Raw genomic sequence first — 22,906 nt, 5'->3', positions numbered from 1 at the left:
CTGGGTATTACAATTTTTAAGTGGTTTGCTTATATAGTGTGTAAAATGGTATCACAAACCCTGACCAGGTAGCTCAGTTGGTTAGAGCATTGTGCTGCTGCGCCAGGCTGTGGGCTCGATCCCCAGGTTAGGGTATATACAAGAATCAACCAATGAATGTATAAATAAGTGGAACAACAAATCAATGTTTCTTTCTCTTCCTACCTCTCTCTCTAAAAAAAATAAAAATTGTATCATACGTTTGCTTTAGAATTCATTTTATTTTATTACTGTGGAAAATGAGCCATACATTTTAGAAACATTTTCAATCTGGATAAAAAACCTATTTCTCAAAGCTTTGGGTTATTTTAGGTTTTACTATAAAAAAGTTAATGGCCAGCAAAGTATATTTGGACTATTTTCTCTTTGAGGTTTTATTGTAGGATATAATTGGTTCCAAATAGTCGACATGCATTTGATAGCTCAGGTGGGTGGATATACTTAGAGAATATAAATGTGAAAATTCCCCAGGGATTCTCATAGTGTAGGTGGGTTTCAGTGGCTGTTTGCCCACTGTCTCTCCTTGGTGGTGGTGCACCTGCAGTATGTCGTGGGGTGGAATGGTGTGGTGAGACTCTGAGCAGTCAGAGCATGGCAGTGCCAGGACTCGAGGCAGGAAGTTTCCTTACTTGGAGTGCTTGGACTCAGGGTGGGGTTGGCATTTGTAAAGGAGTTTTGCTTTTTTTCTTTTCATGTGGACATAAGGAGGGAGAGGTTTCTAAGTGACATAAAAACTTACAAGTTTGGTGCCTGTATTGAAAAAAAATGTTAGAAATGTGAGTGTGAGTGTTCCATAAAGATAAATGTTGTTATGCATTGTCATGTATGAATAAGCGGGAAGCTTAAAGCAGAGAAAATTTTAAGCTATATAAGTTGGTGCCAAAGGGGAGGCTTAGGAACCCAGGAAATAGCTAGTGCAGATGCCAGCAGGTGGAGCCCTCTAGGGCAGGAGTCCAGCCTGGCCAGGCAACACAACTTTCCTTGGAAGGCTGTCCCCATTCCCTCACTCTTGGATACAGGGTCCACCATTGTTCAGCATGGAAATAAACTTAGTATCAGGAATAGCAGCGGTGTTGGTGCACCTGGCCTGGCTTGGTACCTTTTGGGTGAATGAAGAATTCTGTGGATGGAGGATGTGAGGAGTTTCCATTTGGTAATGGAGAACACTTGTGATTCAGGAGAAAGGGACTGAGTTTTATGAGACAGAACTATAATTCCATGCTTCCCTAGAGGAGCTCCTATACCTTGTCTGTACCTTTGTTGGTGGGCCTGCCTGCAGAGCATTTGGTTTTGCTAGATTGAATCATGAACTGGCTGATCTTCAGCAAGTTTTGACCTAGAAAAATGGCTTATCAAAGTGTAGTATCTGTTGCAGAGCAAGGTCCAAGCTTTACTTATTCCATATCTTGTTCATCACATTTTGGTTATTGTAACTGGTGTGATAAAGATTTCTGGAGCTGGAGTGGGGAGGGGACTTCTGAATGGCAACACCATGGTGGTGATATGGTGATGGTGCACCTAGCAGCAGTAGCATCATAGGTGAGTTTGGGGTTTGAAAAATGTTTTTCTTCCTGTGCCCAGAGCCTCTGCTGTAGAGCAGTTGAAAGTTACTATTGCTGACTTTCTTTATGAATGTGAGGAGTTTGATAATAGGCTTATGGTTAACATTTTGAATCACTTAGTGAAGTTAAAGTTTGATGATATCAGATAGAGGATCTACCTAAAACATAGTCACAAACCCAAACAGACAACCCAAATGAGGAAACAAAGAACTCCCAAATGAAAGAACTAGCGAATTCTCCAGAAGAAGAGATAAATGAAGTAGAGATAAAAAATTTATCTGGAACAGAGTTCAGAGTAATGATGTTAAAAATGCTCAACAGTATGAAAAATGATATAGTAACTATGAAAAAAGAACAGCCTGAGATAAAGAATGACAACACAAATAAAGAACACATTGGAAGGAACACTCAGCAGATTAGGGGAAGCTGACGATTGAATTAGTGAATTAGAAGATAGAGTTGAAAATATCACTCAATTAGAGAAACAAAAAGAAAAAAACAAAAGACAGGAGGACAGCTTAAGGGAGCTGTTGGACAATGTGAAACGTAACAATATTAGAAAAGTAGGTGTGCCAGAAGAGGCAGAGAGGGAGAAAGGAATAGAGGTGTTTGAAGAAATAATGGTAGAAAACTTCCCTAACCTGGTAAAGGAAAAAGTCATACAAGTTCAAGAGGCACAGAGAACCCCAAACAATAAGAACCCAAACAGACCCATGCCCAGACACATCATAATTAAAATGCCAAAAATTAAAGACAAAGAGAGAATCTTAAAGGCAGCAGGAGAAAATAAAACTGTTACCTACAAAGGAGTTCCCGTAAGGCTCACACTTGATTTCTCACCAGAAGCTCTATAGGCATGAAGTACTCAAGGTAATGGAAATCTGAGACCAAGATTACTATATCCAGCAAGGCTATCATTTAGAATAGACGGTCAAATAAAGAGCTTCCCAGACAAAAAATGGCTAAAGGAGTTCATTACCACCAAGCCAGCATTACAAGAAATGCTAAAGGGATTGCTGTAAGGGATTGCTGAGAAGAAAGAGAGAAACCTAGCCATACAGAATTAAAATGGCTATAAATAAGTACCTCTCAATAATAGCCCTAAATGTAAATGGATTAAATGCTCCAATCAAAAGGTGTAGGGTAGCTGAATGGATAAAAAAACATGATCCAAATACTAGTATATGCTATCTACAAGAGACCCACCTCAAAACAAAAGGCATACACAGGATGAAAGTGAAGGGATGGAAAAAAATTTTCCATGCAAATAGAAAAGAAAAAAAAAAAAGCTGGAGTAGCAATACTCACATCTGACAAAATAGACTTTAAAAGCATCATGCTAAGCTAAATAATCCAGTCAGAGAAAGATAAATATCCTATGATCTCATTCATTTGTGGAATATAATGAACAACATAAACTGATGAACCAAAATAGAGCCAGAGGGAAAAGTATATATTAGAATATAATAGAAGTAATCCTGTTACTTGCAGATTTTTAATATTTCCTACAACTTTTGTGATATCATCCAATGTTAGTACAGTTTTGGTAATATTATGATACTTAAAATCCTTTCATTCTTGAAATATTAATGTTTATTTCTTGTAATATATGTAAGATCATTTGCTTGAATAATTGGTGTTTATTGCATGTAACATCATATTTAAAAGTTTTTCTTGAGATATTAAGGTTTATTGCATGTAACATTATTGTCTTTCTTGAAATAAAATTGCCTTTCTTTAAATAAAAAAGAAACTGAAAAAAAAAAGTTTGATGATATCAGAAGAAAGACAGCGTCAATGAAAACTTCAGTTCTCTGCAGACGTGGTGGAGTTTCCACAGCTCTTTTTGGGAATGAATTACTTTGGATTTTATTGTTTATTGTTGTGCACCAAAGCTTGATGCACATCATAGTTATGCAATAATATAAATGTCACATTTGAACACTCTTGAAAGCACGAACTCAGCCTGGTGAGGGTAGGGAAGCAGTACTAGAGAGGATGATCCCAAGGTTTAGGCATTGTATAGATTAGGAGTGTCATTTTGCTTTTATTTAAATTTCTTTAAAATATATTTTTTTTATTGATTTCAGAGAGAGAGAGAGGGAGAAGAAGAAGAGAGAGAGAAATATCGATGAGAGAGAAACAGTGTTCTGCTGCCTCCTGTACACCCCCCACCTGGGATCAAGCTTGCAACCCAGAATGTGCTGGTATGTGCTCTGATCAGGAATTGAACCGACGACCTCCTGGTGCAGAGGACTGATGCTCAACCAACTAAACCACATCAGCCAGGCTCATTTTGCTTTGAAAATATAGGCTGATGTCTGTGTATCTGGGAGCCAGGAAAAGTGAAAACTAGCGTTGTTATCACATACAGTAGCTTGTGCTTAGCATGTGTCCACTGTAATCACAGCCACCTAGAAAGCTGAGAAAATGTCCTTGGTTGTCATGTTAATGGAGAGTAGAGACACTCACACTAGCAAACTTAAGATTTGAGAAGCTATTAAAAATACCTGGGTGGTGTATTCATGTTGGTGTTCACTTTGGAGTTATTCTACAGTCCCAGGGAGCCCTGGCCGGGCCCAGGCTGACCTTGCCGGGTGATGGCAGGGACATCAATGTTGGTGTTCACCCGGGTAGAGAAATTAGAATCCAAAATGCTATCATTTGGAGTCTTGCTTCTGCTGTTTAGGTTATAGAACAGGTTTATACCTGATGTGTATTTGTAAAAACACATGCAATAGATAGATGAGGGGAAATGTAAAACAGGTGTCAAAAATGCAAATATGACACCACACAGCAGTGTGAAAATGCTGTGGTCATTACACCGTTCTTTAATAAAAATAGATTTTTAACTGCATCATTTTTTTCTTAGTTGTGTAGTAAATCTTCTGTTTACAGAACTTAGCCTAAGTATTTTGTAAAAGTCCAACAGCCAAGAAATATAATTTCCTCAACAGTTTTTGTCTTACCCTTTTACAGATGGCGTAAAATCAGGTGTGTAAAAAAATAAAAAGCAGTTTGAGCTGACGTGAAAGGTATTTCAGATTTATGCTTTGCAGATGATATTGGTATGATTAATGCATTCATTGCTTTTTTTATTGCTTTTCACAGATAATGTACATGATGCATGGAAAATGTTGTGGGTTTAAATCTTTGCCAGGTTTAGAGTATGAATATCAGCAGATGTTATCATATAAGTACTATAATCATTATAAAATAAAAAATTTGTCATGAAATGCATTGACATAAATTTCATTTATGTAAATTGCCTTTATTAGTGTAAAACCTTAGTGTAGCTGTTAGGGTTTGTGAAGCACTTTAGATGAGATTAACTTGGTATAATGTGGTCACAAATGGGTTGCTTTAAATTTAACTGACAAGAAAATAACACTCAAAAGTTAGGAAATTACTGAGGCATTTGTTTTCAGCCTGAATTGCTGGTACCGCTTAAATAGGTTGAATATGAATTAATAACAGTGGACTGCTAGCTCAATAATTACAGAGAGTAATTTAAAGGAGACCTTAAATAATAACTTAAAAGTATTTTAGTCTTGCTTTTTTCTGTTCTGTTTCTGTTTTTCTTTGGTATGCCAGCCCTTGCTTCAGTACAGCCATTACCAACAGTGTTCAGGTTTGCACAGCAAGTTTTGTCAGTAGAGTTTTGGTGCATTATGGCCGTGACAGAAAGCTTGTGTTCAGCTGTTTTAAAATATTAGATGCTGGGTCCTGATGGAGTGGCCTTAGCAGCTGGCCAGCTCTTCCTAGCAGCCAATACAATGCTGTGCTACACTTGTGTGGCGAGATCTTGACCAGTTGCCCTCCGTCCTCAGGAAGGATTCAGCCTACCAGTGTGGACAAGGGGGTGAGGGTCTTCTTCCCTGCTTCTGAGCTCTCTGTGTTCTGCTCCTTTTCTACATCCTTTTACACAAAACAAAGCAGTCCATCCTCTACCTTGTTTTGCAGATAATTTACTATCACATTGCCCTTCTGATCCAGGCTGGAACGGGCCATTCTAACTAATTCACTGAATTTTACTGGAGGACACTGAACCAGACTGAGATCATGGACTTGCTTGTGGTCACACTGGTCATGGCACAGTTAGTAAGTGCCAGACTCGCGTCCAGTTTTGCTGGGGAGGTGGCCCATCTGAATTGTACAGGATAGTTGATTTTTAAAATTGCCATGTTGATCAGGCACTAACGTGAAGTAGTAATAAGCTGAAGGAGGTGTACTTCCTTCAAGATGGCTGTCTGGAGAAAGGGGAGTTTTGAATTGGTCCTCAAAGATCTGATAAGTTTTTTTTTTTTGAGGACAGGAACTAAGGGAGAAAGAGGGCACATTGGATTTGCATATGCTGGTGAGTGAGGGCCCTCAGATTGGTTCAGTGACTAGGCTGAAGACTGGCAGCGCGGGTCCCTGTGCTCTCCCTGGGTTTAGTGTTGCCTCAGGTTTAGACTGTTTGAGGCCAACTCTTGTTTTTCTGTTTTTCCTCCAACGTGCTTGTTTCTCTCAGCAGCACCACCATCCTCTTAAGCACTCAGACCTGAAACTGAACACTTATCTTGGTCCCCAGTCATTAAGAACTGATCAGTCTTCACTTAGTGTCCTTCTCCAAGACTGTGCTTCTGGTCGGTGTGCACCTCCCCTCCCCCAGAGTAGCTGTAGGAGCTTCCCGACAGCCTTTCACCTCTAGGTCTTGTCTGCCTCCAGAGGCCTGCAAGCTGCTTTATGGTGCCAAGTGGGTCTCTGCTCAGAAAATCCCAGTTCTTTTATTTTATCTTACAAAAATCCTCTTTTCAGAGGTTTTCAAAACTGCCCGCAGTCTGGCCCTAATCCTACCTCTCATTACTTCTCTACAAGAGGTCTCTTTACTGTGTGAGAGATTAAACTGTAAAATACCCAAAAGGTCACTTGGTCCTTCCCCTTACTGAAGAAGTGGGGAAACCAAGGTTCAGACAGGGGTAGCACAAAGCATTAGTGGCCATGTTGGAACTGCAGCCAAGACCCCCAGCACCTCAGTTCAGTTCTTTCCTACCTTTATGCCAGCTGTTCTTCATCTTCCTATGCTCCATCCCCCATCTTTCCACATTCCACCCACTTCTAGCAAGTTTTTCCTGACTCTTATGCACTTTGCACACTTACTGTGGGCTTGGCACTCTGCTAGACACTGGGGGTGCAGTGATGAGCAAAGCAGATATTGCCCCCATTTTCATGGTGTTCACAGCATAGTAGGGGAGGCAGAGCTTAAACAAAGAAAACAATCCTATATAATAAAAGCCATTGATCGAATGGCAGAACGATCAGTTGCTATGGTGGGCACTGACCACCAGGGGGAAGATGCTCAATGCAGGAGCTACCCCCAACCCACAGGCCCCAGGCCAGCCAAGGCGGGTGCCAGCGGGGGCCCTTCAGTTGCCCCACCAGTCACCCCGGAGAGGGAGGCAACCGGTGGGGGGCGGGCCCAATGAGTGGGCAGTGCCAGGCTGACCAAGGTGGGTGCCAGCGGGGGCCCCCCGATTGCTCTGCCGGTCGCCCCACAAGTTGGCCCTGATCGCTGGCCAGGGCTAGGGATCCTACCTGTGCACTAATTTTGTGGACCAGGCCTCTAGTGAATATGTAATTGCAGTGTGGTAAGTGTCATGAAGGAAAATCCTAATAGCTAACGTTTAAAGAACATTTATGACCCTAGCTGGTTTGGCTCAGTGGATAGAGCCTGTAGACTAAAGGGTCCCAGGTTCGATTCCGGTCAAGGGCACATGCTTGGGTTGCGGGCTCTATCCCCAGTGGGGGGCGTGCAGGAGGCAGCCAGTCAATGATTCTCTCTCATCATTGATGTTTCTATCTCCCTCGCCCTTCCTCTCTGAAATCAATAAAAATATATTTTTTAAAAAAGAACATTTATGGGCCAGGCCTATTGTAAGGATTTTACATGTATTTATTAATCTAATCCTCACAAAATCCTGTCAAGTAGGTAATATTTCCCTCATTTTACAGATGAGGAAACTGAGTTTTAGATGTAGTGACTTGCCCATGGCCTCACTGCTAGTAAGCAGTGGAGTTGGGATTTGACCCCAGGCAATCCTTCTCATTTGCCTGCATGTGTATGGCCTCTCCAACTAAGAACAGGAGGGGAATAATGGGAAGACCAAATTCAGTTTGAGAGCAGTCAGGGAAGGCCTTTCTAAGGAAGCAGTAAGCTGATGCTTTTTGTTTCCCTCCGTTGAGGCATTTTATTTGCACGTATGTATTACATCCTAAGAAGAGAATCCCAGGATTTTCTGTCCTGGTTTTTTGCCTTGCTTCTTCCTGGTCCAGGATGCCAGCTGAGGTTGTCAGTAAAATGGGTGGGAGCAGGTTTTTCTGCATTTTTTTCTAGATCTTTGAGTTGCACATCAAATCTGGAGCTGATCACTCTATATTTGTTTAACCTGCCCATGAGGTTCACAACAATGTTCCCAGCTCTGTGATCATCAGTTATTTCAAATTTACCGATGTAACCAGGCTTCATCATCACAATTAGAAACCGGATCTGGTGACACTGGAGCATGGTGTCATAGGAACCTGGTGTGTGCCTGTCCTTTCAGCATTATTGATGCTCTGAGGGCATCAGTCAGGACATTCATGCACCATCATGGCGGCACAGAAGGGTGGAGGAAAGAGGACAAGAGGGGCAAGCATGCAGTGATATGGGAAGTGGGCAGGCTGCTGCCAGACTTTCAAAGGATCAGTGCCTCCAAAAAAAGACTGCCTAGTGCAGTGATGGTGAACCTATGACACACGTGTCAGAGGTGACACGCGAACTCATTTATTTGGTTGATTTTTCTTTGTTAAATGGCATTTAAATACTTAAAATAAATATCAAAAATATAAATCTTTGTTTTACTGTGGTTGCAAAGATAAAATTTCTATATGTGACACGGCACTAGAGTTAAGTTAGGGTTTTTCAAAATGCTGACATGCCGAGCTCAAAAGGTTCGCCATCACTGGCCTAGTGGAAGAAGGCAGAGGAAGGATAACGCATTTTCTTAAAAAGACCAATCAGAGGGCAGAGTGGAAGTGGAGGGGGCAAAAGTCAGATGTGGAGAATGAACAGTAAGGAGCCTGTTGTATTCATTCAGGTGAGATGTCATCACTAGGAGGTTGTAGACTGGGACCACTGTCCCAGAAGGGAAGCAAAGAAATGTACTAGTATAGGTTGGAGCTATATTTTGGGGTTTCAACTAGTGGAGCTATAGAAAATGCAATTATTAAGAGAAAATCCATTTCTCTAGGGAGGAGTGATGATGGGTTGTGAGGAAGAAGAGCAGGGGTTTGTTATCAATGACTCCCAGATTTAGGACCTGGGGAAACGGGTGGTCGGAAGTGACATTTACTGAACTGGGGAATTGTGGGAGAGGCACAGGATGGGTAGGCAAGGATCAAGATTTCTGGTTTGGACATTGCTAAGTGTGATTTGCTGTGAGATATCTAAATGTGAACTTCAAGAAGGTAGTTTTATGTGTGAGTTAGGAACTCAGAGTAGAGATGTGGGTGTAGATAATTGGGGAGTCATAGATGTGTATGGAAAATAGCCAACATAATAGATGAGATCACTCAGGCATAAATTGTCCTGTGAGAAGAGAGGAGGACTCAGAATTCAGTTTATTTAGGGGTTGGATATAAAAGGAGTTACTGGCAGAAGACTGAGAAAAACTTGTTAGTGAAATGGGAAGAAAATCAGGCCAGTGTTGTATCACAGAATTCAAAAGAAGATGGTATTTTAGAAAGGGAGGAATCAATTCTGAGACTTCAACTAAGTTGAATACCAAAAGATGACCACTGGATTAAGCAGCATGGAGGCCATCAGTGAACAGAGCAAGGGTGGCTTGGGTGGTGGAGGTGCAGGCCAACCTGGAGGAGAAGTGGAGCTCATGTCCTTCTACAGATCCTTATAGCCACAGACATTAGTCTGTTGTCAGCCGGTGCATTATCTTACTTGTTTATGGTGTTCTTTCAGCCTTGTTTTGATAATGATCCTGTGAACATTAGAGCTGGAAGGGATGAGGCAGCCGAGGTCTAGGAGTGAAGTGGTTTGCTTAAGGTGACAACCAGTGGCAGAATTAGTATGTGACTAAGTGCAGCTTCGAGCATGCAATAGAGAAATGTGATTACTCACCTGTATTTCTCTCCAGCTAAGATACAAGCTTTTTGAGAGCAGAGACTTGGCTTGCGTTTGTGTATGTCTCCCAAGTACTCAGCCCAGTGTTACCTAGGTGCATTTTTAGTACATGAGGTCCCTTGATTGTGTTCTATTCGGTGATACTATTTGATGTCCTTAGCCCTGGGGAACATAGTGGTTTTCATCTTTTTGTCTCCTACTGGTTACGACCAAAACTCCTTTTTCAGCAGGGACTTTTCCTCTCATTTCCTTGCTCCTAGACACAGATGGTTCCTAATGGTGACCAACGTATTTGGCCGCTAAGTTGTGTGTGATGGGAGGAGGATCTGTAGTGCAAGGGCAGTGCAATGGCACACTTCCCAGAAGAGCAGCATTGATTGTGCTTTTGTTCTGCAGGCAGTTCTGAAGTATCAGAGAAATGAGCCACTTGTGGCATCTCTAGTAAATTGCCTCCAATGATGAGAGCCTGAGATTGGCACTTACTCAGTATTTTGCCTTCACAGCTTCAGCTACCCACAAGCAGTTTTTTTTTTTTTTTTTTTTTTTAAAGAGTCTTGGTGTCCTGAGGGCCCACAGCAGAGAGTCTTCCAAGACTCCACAAAATATCACATTGGGTGACAATTTTTTCCATCTCAGATCCCTTTTTCTCCTCCCTTTTCTGTGACAACTGGTCCAGAACTCTTCGATGATTTTTTCTTTAAAGTATCTGAAGAAGGTTTCTTTGGATAAGAAAGAGTTTTTTTTTTTAATATATTTTATTGATTTTTTACAGAGAGGAAGGGAGAGATAGAGAGTTAGAAACATCGATGAGAGAGGGACATGGATCAGCTGCCTCCTGCACATCTCCTACTGGGGATGTGCCCGCAACCCAGGTACATGCCCTTGACCGGAATCGAACCTGGGACCCTTCAGTCCGCAGGCCAACGCTCCATCCACTGAGCCAAACAGGTTTCGGTGATGATTTTGTTTTTAAATAATAACTTGGTTTATTCTAGGTAGCAAGTCTACATTTGGATACATTTTTAAAAATTACTTTTAGAAATTTTGATCTGAAAATGTTGCTTTAAGGTCATTCTGCATACAAGTAACAAATAACTTTTAAAAAAATTCTTTATTGTTTGAAGTATTATATATGTCTCCCTTTTCCCTCACTGACCTCTCCCAGCTGTTCCCACCCCCAGCACATGCTCTCACCCCGCTACTGTCTGTGTCCATGGGTTATGCTTATATGCATGCATACGAGTCCTTTGGTTGATCTCTTACTGCCCCCCCCCACCCCTCCCGCCTTCCCTCTGAGGTTGGACGGTCTATTTGATGCTTCTGTGTCTCTAGATCTATTTTTGTTCATCAGTTTATGTTCATTATATTCCACAAATGAGTGAGATTTCCAGAACTTAACTATTATAATTTGTGCTGCTATGAACATAGGGGTGCATACATTCTTTCTGATTGGTGTTTCAGGTTTCTTAGGATATATTTCTGGAAGTGGAATCTGGGTCAAATGGCTGATCCATATTTACTTTTTTGAAGAAACTTCATACTGTTTTCCACATTGGCTGCACCATTCTGCATTCCCAACAGCAATGCACGGGGGTTCTTTTTTCTCCTCATCCTCACCTGCACTTGTCGTTTGTTGATTTGTTGATGATAGCCATTCTGAGAGGTGTGAGATGGTACCTAATTGTTGTTTTGATTTGCATCTCTCAGATGATTAGTGACTTTGAGCATGTTTTCATGTGTCTCTTGGCCTTCTGTATGTCCTCTTTCGAAAAGTGTCTGTTAGGTCTTTTGCCCATTTTTTGATTGGGTTGTTTTATCTTCTTTTTGTTAAGTTGTATGAGTTACCTATAAATTTTGGAGTTTAAACCCTTATCAGATATAACATTGGCAAATATGTTCTCCCATGCAGTGGGCTTTCTTGTTGTTTTGTTGATGTGTGTGTGTGTTTTTTTGTTTTGTTTTTTTTTTGCTGTGCAGAAGCTTTTTATTTTGATGTAGTCCCAATTTTTTTTTCTTCTCCTTAGTTTCCTTTACCCTAGGAGCTGTATGGGTAAAGATATTGCTATGAGAGACGTCTGATATTTTGCTGCCTATGGATTCTTCTAAGATTTTTATGGTTTCACGACTTACATTTAAGTACTTTATCCATTATGAGTTTCTTCCTGTGTATGGCATAAGAAGATGGTCTAGTTTCATTTTTGTTAGAGACTGTCTTGACTCCATTGTATGCTCTTGCCTCTTTTGTTAAATATTAATTGAGCATAATGGCTTGGGTCAATTTCTGGGTTCTCTGTTCTGTTCCATTGGTCTATATGTCTGTTCTTGTGCCAGTACCAGGCAGTTTTGAGAACAGTGGCTTTGTAATATAGTTTGATATCTGGTATTGTGATCCCTCCAACTTTGTTCTTCTGTACAAGTAACTCTTAATGTTGTAGCCAAATCAGTTTACTTCATGAGTGGAGAGTCACAAAATATTTTTTGAATTGATGAGTGAGTGTCTAATAGGCATTAATAGCTTTTTGTTAGCTGACCTATGAAACAACAGAAGCCTTGCAAGGTTAGGGGTCAGTAACCCCATTTTGCTGATGGTGGAAACGGAGGGAGGTTCAGGAACCTTCTCACACTTACAGAGGAAGCAGGCAGTGGCCATCCTTCCAAGGCCAGGCTTCCTATCCAAAGACTGTATTTTAAAAGGCTGTGAATACTTCAGGATGTGGATTGCAGTTGTTTTTGCAATGTCCTGACCCTTTGAATGAATAACTCTGTGTTCAAAATTAAGTCTGTTTCTTTGTTATGTTTAGAAAAAAATGTTTATTTTGGAGGTTTTAGAGGGGGCTATGTGCTCTTTGCATATTTTGAAGAAAAGGGTAGCCAGCTACTGATAGGAATTTGACTTGTAAATTGCTACATCTTTTCTTCCCCATACCCTGCCTTGAAAGCATTAGCTTATACTACTTGGTTGATCAATTATTTGTCCTACATTGATTACAGATTGGAGTTCAGCCTCTATCTAGAATGGAAAGTCACTACTAGATAGGTCTGCAGAGACCAGCTGGAAACTTTACTCTGTGAGTCAGAACTCTACAGAGAGAAGATAAACTTGTCCTATATTGAGAGACCCCAGCTTTCTGAGCTACTGACCATACAGCTGGGGATACAGATGTGTGAAAGAGAGGGCCATTGTAATTCTGAGTGTCTTAAAGTATGATTTTGGTATGTGAGCTTGAAAATGAGTCTTCTCCATCCTCCTAGTTGTTTAAAACTGCAAGCTTTAAATAGAAGGATTTTAACATTTATGGATTACTCATGCAGCACAGAGATCAGCCAGGCCTCTTAGTCTTACAGGAATGACATCACTGTGTTACATTTATATGGTATGTTTAGCTTGTTAATAAATACAACGTTTTTTTTTTCCTGATTGCATTATATGTTTTATAATATGGGAAACAGAAAAGTCCAAAAAAGAAAAATATACCTTTAATCTTTCTGCTTACTTAAAAATAATATGTGTGAATATGTATTTTGTGAATATACATATAATTATATATTTGGGGTCGTATCATAGATGTCTTTTGCTCAGTTACTTTTTCACATAATGTATGGTGAACATTTTCCCATCAGTAAAATATTTTACTTCATGGTTTTTAATGGTGAGATATAGAAAGTGTCCCCCCAAAAATGTATACACATTTTAACAGCTGATAGCTCAGTTTCGAAAAGGAAATGTATCTTAATAAACACTGCTTTTAAATTATTCAAAGTGTGTGTATACATTTTCTGGACACCCTATATTCCATTTGGACACCCTGTATTCTATTTAATGGAAAGGTCATATTTAATTTAGCCAATATCCTTCCATAGTAACTAACCATCTTCATAGATGAAGCTTTATGAACCCACCTTTTTAAAAAATATGTGTATTGATTTCAGAGAGGAAGGGAGAGGGAGCGGGAGAGAGAGATAGAAACATCAGTGATGAGAGAGAATCATTGATTGGCTGCCTCCTGCACGCCCCACAATGGGGATCGAGCCTGCAACCCGGGCATGTGCCTGACCAAGAATCCAACGTTGAAGTCCTGGTTCACAAATCAATGCTCAACCACCGAGCCACACCAGCTGCGCAAGTCCACCTTTTCTAAATGCTCCAGGTAAATGCTGTTGGTTATTACAGAGGGAGTCACACCAGCTTCTTCTTGCTAAAGACACTCAGGATCTTGATGCCCATTGAAATCAGGCATAGATCCAGTTACTTGTTTAAAAACAATGTAAATAGAAATTGCTGCCTAGATTGATTTGTTGAAGTTAAAAAAATCAAGCCCTTCCAGATATTTGAGGTCAGAAGGAAAATGGTATGTTATAAGGCTTTGTAGCTACTATTCTTACAGCTTATTACGGTAGTGTATGGAATAGTTTCATAGAAATGTTTCTCTTTTAGAGATTTTTTTTTCCCAGATAAAGAAATCTGGTTTAATTTGGGAAGAGTTACTTCACAGGAAATTAAATCTTTGTAAATCCTTGATCACATTTCCACACTTGCCAGTTCTCTGGCAAATGATGGCTTAAGAATGGTTCAGGAAAGGTTTCCTAAAGGGAAACACTTTTGTGTTTTATACATATTTTTATCTTTTTATTTTTAAATTGGATAGGTAAAAGAAAGTTGTATTTTCTTTTTGTATTTGTCTCTGGGTGATATTGCTGGTTCTAAAACTCTGAATGCTAATTACTTGTAGTGATTTTAAAAAATTTCACTCTGTGAGAATGTTGTCTTGGATGTGATGAATGACTCCAAAGAACTTTAAAAACAGAGCCAGTGAGTGGCCTGGTGCTGGAGAGTTGCTGCTGCTTGGAGACCAGTAATTGTTACATCTTGGTTTGGTATGCTTGATGGTGTCTAATCTTGTCGTGTGCTTGGGAACCATGAAAGAATTTTCTTTTCAAGTCTTAGTGCATCATTTTTTCCAACTTGATCAAAGGTCGGAAAACTAGTATTATATATATACCCAGGGTATTCGTAACTGTCTTACATTCTTAATCTTTTGGATATTTGTTTGAAATATATCTACGCCTCTTAAATATTGAAAGCATAATATCCTTTAATCTACAACTGCAGAGTTAAAATAAATTTTATATGAAATATTTAGTTGTGGACCACATCTTCAGCTCTTTATATGCCACAGTGGTCTTGTTTCCCCCCCACCCCCCTTCCATTGTCTGATATTGAGGTCATTTTCAGTCCTCTGAGAAATTCTATTCCCAGCCAGATGCGGCTCATATATTAAAAGTAGCACCTGTGGCTAATATCACAGCAGCTTACCATAAATTTACATGGTAACTAGGATTATATCTGTCAAGACTGTTAAAAAACATCTAGATTTAATTTGATTTCCAGTATTATAGAAGCTATCCAACATTTTGCTTCATAACTATATTTTAAAAGTTAAAAATCACTCCATTGTTAAGTTTTATAGCACTCCTAGTGCCCATTAAGTTGATTTGTTCAATGGAGGTCAGAGTAAAGCAACTTGGCTACATTAAGATCGGAAACCAACCCATTTGTGACAAATTTAGTCCTTTTGTGTGAATCTTCTCAACGTCTCTGCACTGATTGGATTCAGGTGTAGCTTATGTCAGTAGCATTTAACCTCAAAAGAATGAGCAATGTGATTGGGTTGTTGTAAATTATGGAGCATTTTGCCTTTGCTTGTTTAAGCCTAACTGTTGACTATGCTGCTCATGCCTGACTGTTCCACTGCATCTGCATATAAAAGAGTAGCTGGTATTAAAGACGTGCCCTCGTCCCTTCTCTCCTTTTTGTGACCCTTCCTAAACTGTTTTATTCTCCATTATCCTTGGAGTCATCTCCCACATGTTATGATTTGCACACCTGCAGTTATAAAATTATTTCGGGGTGTCGTTATATCATGTTGTTCACCAACTTTCCAGCTTTTTATGAATATAATAATGATTCATCGTAAATCAAGATAATTTACAAGTTACAAGGAATCTGCTCCTACAAATAAGAATTGAATGATGAATTTCTTTGGTGTCCTCCCATTTGAACATCGGTCCTTAAAAAGAAACTGGTAACATATTTGTGAAAAGTAACTTACAGTCCAGAATTGAATTAAAGTATAAGTTCAACCTTCAGGACATTTAGTATTTTAAGACATGTAAACAAATATAAGCCAACTAGAAAGTAAGCAACATCTTTTTCATAATCAGTAGTTGTAACTGCCTTAGCAATAATCTTACTCGTGAGAGAGAAAATCGTGTTGGCACTGAGGGTAGGACAGCATGCAGTGTCTTAGCGCGGGGCCGTGACCCTGAGTGGACATATCTGCTTTAAGGTGGAACTCAGTGTGGAGGCACTTTCCTCTGTTGACCATCTTTTTGGAGTTAAGTTCATAAGCTTCTTTGAGCCCGAGGCTCACCAAGGAAGTGGAACGGTAGCCAAGAATTACTATGTTGAAAGGGTTGTGGTGATGGAAAAAACGATTAGGAGTGAGGCCAAAATTAGTAGTTATATGTACTTAGTGTGTTACCAGGTGTAATTAATCACTTAACTGTATAAGAAAATACCTATTAATGACCAATTTGGAGCCTTGTGAAATATTTTTTTGGTGAATTATGACATCTCTTTTGCATTTGTGTACATAGGATAAATTCAGCTCCTGGGGAACATAGGTGTCCTACTGTGAATCTATTGCAGTTTCTACTCTATGGATGTGCCCAGCACCAGCCTCTCAGAGCCTTTCTCTCTTTTTTTTAAAAAAAATTATTTTTATTGTTGAAAGTATTACAGATATCTCCCCCTCTCCCTTTTTTTTGGTTAACCCTCACCCTAGGATATTTTTTCTATTGATTTTTAGAGAGAGTGAAAGGAAGGGGGAGAGACAGAGAGAGAGAAACATCAATTGGTTGCCTCCTGCACACGCCCCAACCAGGGCTGAGGACTGAGTCTGCAACTGAGGTACATGCCCTTGACTGGAATGGGACTCGCCAACCTTCAGTCTGCTGCCCGAAGCTCTAATCACTGGCCAAACCGGCTAGGGCCAGATGTCCCCTTTTTGGTTTTTTTTTTTGTCCCTTCCCACTCATACACCCTCCCCCATATTGCCTCTGAGATTTCAGAGTCTGTTCCGTGCTTTTATGTCTCTGGATATATTTTATTCATCAGTTTATTTTGTCTGTTAGATTCCACATATAAGTGAGAACATGTGATACTTACCTTTCTCTGACTTATTTCACTTAGTATAATACTCATCAAAGGGTAAGAGATCCTTTTATAGTTGCATAGTATTCCATAGTGTAAATGTACCACATTTTTTTTTAAACCATTCATCTACCGATTGGCACTTGGGCTGTTTCTAGCCTTTCTTGATTGCTTCATCCTCTACCTCCTTTACTTTTTTTTTTTAAATATAGATTTTATTGATTTTTTTTTTACAGAGAGGAAAGGAGAGGGATATAGAGCCAGAAACATCTATGGGAGAGAAACATCAATCAGCTGCCTCCTGCGCACCCCCCATTGGGGATGTGCCTGCAACCAAGGTACATGCCCTTGACCGGAATCGAACTCGGGACCCTTTAGTCCACAGGCTGACACTCTATCCACTGAGCCATACCGGTCAGGGCCCTCCTTTACGTCTTACCTGGTCTTCATGGACGACCTTTCTGCCCTCTCCCACTACATTATAAGCTCCTTGAGCAGCAGGGATTGTGTGCCAGGGCCTGGAGCCCAGGAAGAGCAGCAGATTGGTAAATGAATCCCATACTTTTAAAAAACAGACAATTAGGAAGATTCTGAATCTTCCAAATAGATTAAAGGTTTCAGATCCTTTATAGTATGGAAAACAGAAACATAAGAAATTGGTAATTTGTTTTGCTGACCAGATTCTTCTCAGTCTTTCATTCAGTTTGTTAGCTCATGTGTGATTTTGTTTCTAAGGGTGTAAGTTGACATTCTGAAGGGAATAGGAATCATGAGTTTGCTGGTGATGAGGCTATCCTTGCCATGTAAGCATCTTCATGATCCCTGGTTTAGCCTCTACAGGGCCAAGGAATTGCATCTGTCCATTGGCCAAAGACACAACCTTAGAAGGATGAGTTTAAGAACAGAAATAAGACTTAGTTTTTTAAGACTTATTTTAGAAGACCTACTCATTTCCAGAGAAATATTATTTCTCCTCAACTCAGAAATGTGTTAACCCGAAAATAATCATTGACTTGAAGTACCTAGTACCAGCTTTTATTACTCATTAATGCCATATTACCTTAACTGGTTTAGATATAGGGGAAATTGTTACTTTAAAGCCAAATGGACCAATTTTATAGCACTAAATATGTATAAAGTATTTTTATATTCATTTGCTTATAAGATAATATTTAGCTTGGTTCTTTCATAAGCAACATCTTGCTGAAAAATGGAAATGATATTAACTGCATTTTTATTTAGATTTTGTATTAAGCCATGTAACATAGTGTTATGTAATTGGTTTTTCAGATTATGGTATTTGAGTAAAGTATGTATTTCTTCTAATGAAATCCTCATTTGGCTATTATAGTTGCTATTGGATAAACATACATTAATTTTACATGAAAAACATTCATTATATCAACACATTTTTTAAATACATGCAACTTTTTCTTCATTCAATTATTAAAATAAGTTTTGAAAAAGGAGACATGTAATACTTTCAACAATAAAGAATTTAAATTAAAAAAACTTAAGTTTTATTTAAAAAATAAGAAACTTATAATGAGACCGTCATAACTCTAAGACTGCATGTATTCTGGACTGTAATTAAGAATGGGTTCTGCTGGTAAATGTTGGGAAGAGGCAGAGAAGAAAGTTACAATACATTGCCTATTTACAAATTAACCATTACCTGCCAAAAGCACATCAGACCCAACAACGGACATCCGCTAATCCAGTGGTTAGCCGTTCCGGGCTCTAATGCACACTGTTTTACACGTTAACGGTTTTGAAGTTCTAGCCAAAGCTGACCTTTCACATGTGCTCCTTTCACAGTAGGAATCTCCACTCACTGCTTCCTGTCAGAATGGATTATGGTGACACAGCCCAGGGCTCACTTTGGCTGCAATTAAGTTTTTGATCAGAATTATTTTGTTCACAAACAATCACATTTGTTAAAATGTTACATCTGCCCTGAAAGCCACTGGCAGCCTCTCAGTTTATCAGTGTGATGTGAGTTTAATTCTTCATTTGTTTTTCATAAAATGGTAAACCATCTTATATATGTTATTTAATATTTTTCTTTTGCTGGTTTCTGCCTTTAATTTCTTGGGGTTTGGAAGGAAACTATGTCTCAAAAGTAGTACGAATCTGAGTACGAATCTACTCGTAGACTTTGGGAATTTGAATGGAATGGTTTTCAGTGCAGAAACAAAATTATTCAGTTGAGCCAAGACTCAAATATTTTCAAAAATTGTTAGTGGTGGTTCTGTTTCTCACATGAGGAAACGTTTTAGCTTTGTGAGTATGGGGGTTCGAGGTTTGGTTTTTGGTCTGCAGTTCCTGTAGTCTCCATGCCTACGATGCTGCTGTTTTTCAGTATTTATCGTAATGCACGTCTCAGGATTCATCGCTATTGCCATTGACTTTGGGTACCAGAACTGAAACCAGCAGCGGCTTTATTAGCCTTGCCTTTCACGGTTCTTTGACTAGCTTTTAAAAGTCATTTTCTCACTAAGAAATGGCAGCAGAAATATACTGAAATAGCTTTATGGCTGACTAGCCATTTTGTCTATAATATGGTGTGGGGATCAGTGGGACTTCGGAGTTTTGTAACTGATTTCCACTATCTGTTGAGTGCCATCACACTTTTGTGAATCCTCTGACTTTGGAGAAGAAGAGACTGTTGACATGGTTGTGTTATGTGTTGGGGGATACTTTGGGAGCATAAGATTAGAGTTTGACAAAATAGAAATGAACCTTTGGCTTAATTTTGTGTGAGAGTAGAGGCTGGGAGGCTGATGCTGAGGTAGTGTTAGGGTGTAGGAAGGAAGGAGTACAGTGAGGAGGTTGCGAAGTTAGGAATGCTTGAATGCTGTCTGAAATTCAAGCATTAAGTAGAGAAATTTTAATATTTGTATATATACATATATTGCTATTAAATTTATTACGACCTTTTAAAAAATTACATTAAAACCCAAACCATTTCCCATTTATTTTGAAGTAATCAAAATTAGTTATTGCCAACTCACAGAATTATAAGTGACAAAAGAAAGATGCCACACCAAAAATATCTCTTTGTTTAGCTATAATTTTTAAGCTTTTTTAGTAAAGTAGGGCTTATCTGTACTTCCAAAATCCAAAGGCTTTCCTTAAATGAATAATATAAATACTGTCTATATTAATTTAACCTCCATTTTCTCTGTTGTCAGATTTGTGAGCAGATTTAAAAATAATTAAATCCATTTCTGTAACTTTTTAGCCTTTAAAAATATTATATTTGGAATATACCTAACCATATTTACCATTTAAAGGAAATATATTTAAAGAAAATACTGAATAGTATTGAATTTTGAGAGAAAACACCAACCTGACACCTTCTAAAGGTGGGTATGTATGAGTTTCTTGTAGCTGTCATTATTCAGTACTACCCTGCCTTGTTAGAAAGTGATACACACACAGAACGTGGCTGGACAGAATTTGTATTTTATTATAAGTTTGTGTTAATGTAGTTGTTGATTTTCTTATATTCAGATTTTATTGTTTTTGTTGTTTTTTTTTGAGATTTTTGAAAATTTTAGAACTTTGTACTCGTAACCTGCTTTGCTCATGTAATATGTATGGGACATCTCCTGGGTTATAGGAGCCTCCAGCATTGTTGAAGCAAGTTTTACTGAAATCTGAGGCTGTCAGAAGAAAGAGTGACTCAGAATGCCCCAGTCTGTGCAAAAAATCAGAGACCACTAAAATCCTGTGCAGCACCTACCATGTGTGGACACAATCTCCAGGCCTAAAACCGTCAATGTGTCTAAGGAAGGCAACAGATGAAACACATATGAAGGTTCAAAGGTGCTTTCCGAAAGGCTGAGACTGACATTTGTGACTTGGGGTCTGCTCTTAACAATATGTGAAACTGAAAGATAAATCGGACACTTAACTACCTTAAAGTTTTACTGAGCTTGTAAAAACACTTCTGAGGTCCTAAATAGGTCATTGATGCCAGACAGGGCTCTAGATTCTTCCCTAACTACCAGGAAAATCAAAACCCTCACTTTTTAAACAGTCTGATTGCTGGCTAAGGGAGACCCGTCTGTGCTATGAGAGTAATCTTCTTCTTTTTCAATCACCAGGGAATACAGCACTTATCTCTGTGCTGGCCATCAAGTCACACAGTGGGAGGAACCCTGCTGTCAGTGAGGAAGCCCAGGCTGAAAGAAGAGTAACTGTGTAGGGTAGGAGTGCTAGGTCTGCACATCAAATACACTCTCCCTTCTCAGTCTTTCTGTATCACAGGAGTATTTGGACACTTTTCTGTAATATTCTGCATGGCCCCAGAGAGATTTAATGTCAAGGAAGAACACCTCTTTTGTACAGAAAATTAAGACTAAAAATTATAAGCCAGGGTTTTTTTCTGAGCCAGATAATTTGGGCCAGGTAACTGCTGCAGCCCCTGCCAGTCCCAGCCCTGTGGGTCTCAGGAAGCATGGCTGTCTAGACCAGCAGTCGCCAACCTTTTGGACCTCACAGACCACTAGTGGTCTGCAGACCACCGGTTGGCGACTGCTGCTCCAAAGGTTTCCTTAAACCAGCAGTTGCCAACCTTTCGGACCTCTTGGACTACCAGTGGTCTGCAGACCACCGGTTGGCAACCGCTGGTCTAGACCATGCTTTCAAAGACACCCCCAATTTATTTCTGACCTCATGCCACTCCCTGTATTCACAGCTTGGCTTATTTTTTGTTTTTAGATTTGCAACTGGTCATAATTCTCAAGGTTGCAATGAAGAATGCATCTCAGACACCAGGGTAGGCATGGCCCCCAACTTGCACTGGGTACTTGAGGAAGAGATTAGGCAGGCTAAAGGGTAATGGGACTTTGGCCTCATTATGAAACTCTACCAATACCATAATTTGGAGAAATTAAAGTGAAGATCATTTGAAGGTGCAGTTGTCCCTTGGTATTGTAGGGGATTGCTTTCAGGACCCCTACTGGGTACTAAAATGGTGGCTGCTGAAGTTCCTTATATAAAACCAGAGGCCTGGTGCACGGATTCATGCACTCGTGGGGTCCCTCAGCATAGCCTGCGGGGATTGGGCCAAAACCAGCAGTCCATTGCCGCCTGCCAGCCGCTCCTGCTCATCCTGGCCCTGCTGCGCCTGCCACCACCACCACTTGGTAGGCTCGCTGCCGCTCCGCTGTGGTCTGCGGCCAACTGTGAGCCCTGCGTCTGGTACACATTGGTCAGCTGAGCGGCGCTCCCGCTGTGGGAGTGTACTGATCACCAGGGGGCAGCTCCTGCGTTGAGTGCCTGCCCCCTGGTGGTCAGTGCGCGTCATTGCAACTAGTTGACCAGTCGTTCGGTCGCTTAAGCTTTTATATATATAGATGGCCTATGAACAAGATGTGAGGTGAACAATACTCAAATGAGTGCTGGAGAGAGATGGAGGATCTGTGAAATGTCAGGAGGCTATAGCAGAGCACGCCTATACATCATTCATGTGGGTTCAGGGTAGTGCTTGGTGAGTGCAAATTCAAATGTTGCCTTTTGAAACTTTCTGGTTTATTTTACTTTATTTTATTTTTTAAATATATTTTTATTGATTTCAGAGAGGAAGGGAGAGGGAGAGATAGAAACATTAATGATGAGAGAGAATCATTGATTGGCTGCCTCCTACATGCCCCACACTGGGATTGAGCCTGCAATTCAGGCATGTGCCCTCACTGGGAACCGAACCATGACCTCCTGGTTCATAGGTCGATGCTCAACCACTAAGCCACGCCAGCTGGGCATGAAGTTGTTTTTATTTTTTAAATTATTAAATGTATTGGGGTGACAGTAATTAATAAAATTATATAGGTTTCAAGTGTATAATTCTATAATGCATCATCTGTATATTGCATTGTGTGTTCACTACCCAAAGTTAAATCCCCTTTCAGTCACCATTGACTCCTT

At 39.9% G+C, this 22,906-nt stretch overlaps 1 protein-coding gene across 4 annotated transcripts in view; it reads left to right on the top strand.

Moving 5' to 3' along the window:
* The window catches only part of PCBD2 (pterin-4 alpha-carbinolamine dehydratase 2), a 53,990-nt gene that overhangs the window by 3,159 nt on the left and 27,925 nt on the right, over nt 1–22,906 (top strand). Inside the window, exons 2-4 of one of the 4 annotated variants that reach the window (XM_015563518.1) lie at nt 4,581–4,595; nt 21,085–21,186; nt 21,701–21,758. The gene's annotated coding sequence lies outside the window, so the exon portion shown is untranslated. The remainder of the gene's footprint in view (nt 1–4,580; nt 4,596–21,084; nt 21,187–21,700; nt 21,759–22,906) is intronic. The other 3 variants (XM_015563529.1, XM_015563532.1, XM_015563523.1) reach the window with 3 other exon arrangements.

Source organism: Myotis davidii, unplaced genomic scaffold (assembly GCF_000327345.1).
Source record: "Myotis davidii unplaced genomic scaffold, ASM32734v1 scaffold471, whole genome shotgun sequence".
Classification (NCBI taxonomy): Eukaryota; Metazoa; Chordata; class Mammalia; order Chiroptera; family Vespertilionidae; genus Myotis; species Myotis davidii.
This window is presented reverse-complemented; position numbering and strand designations above follow the sequence as displayed.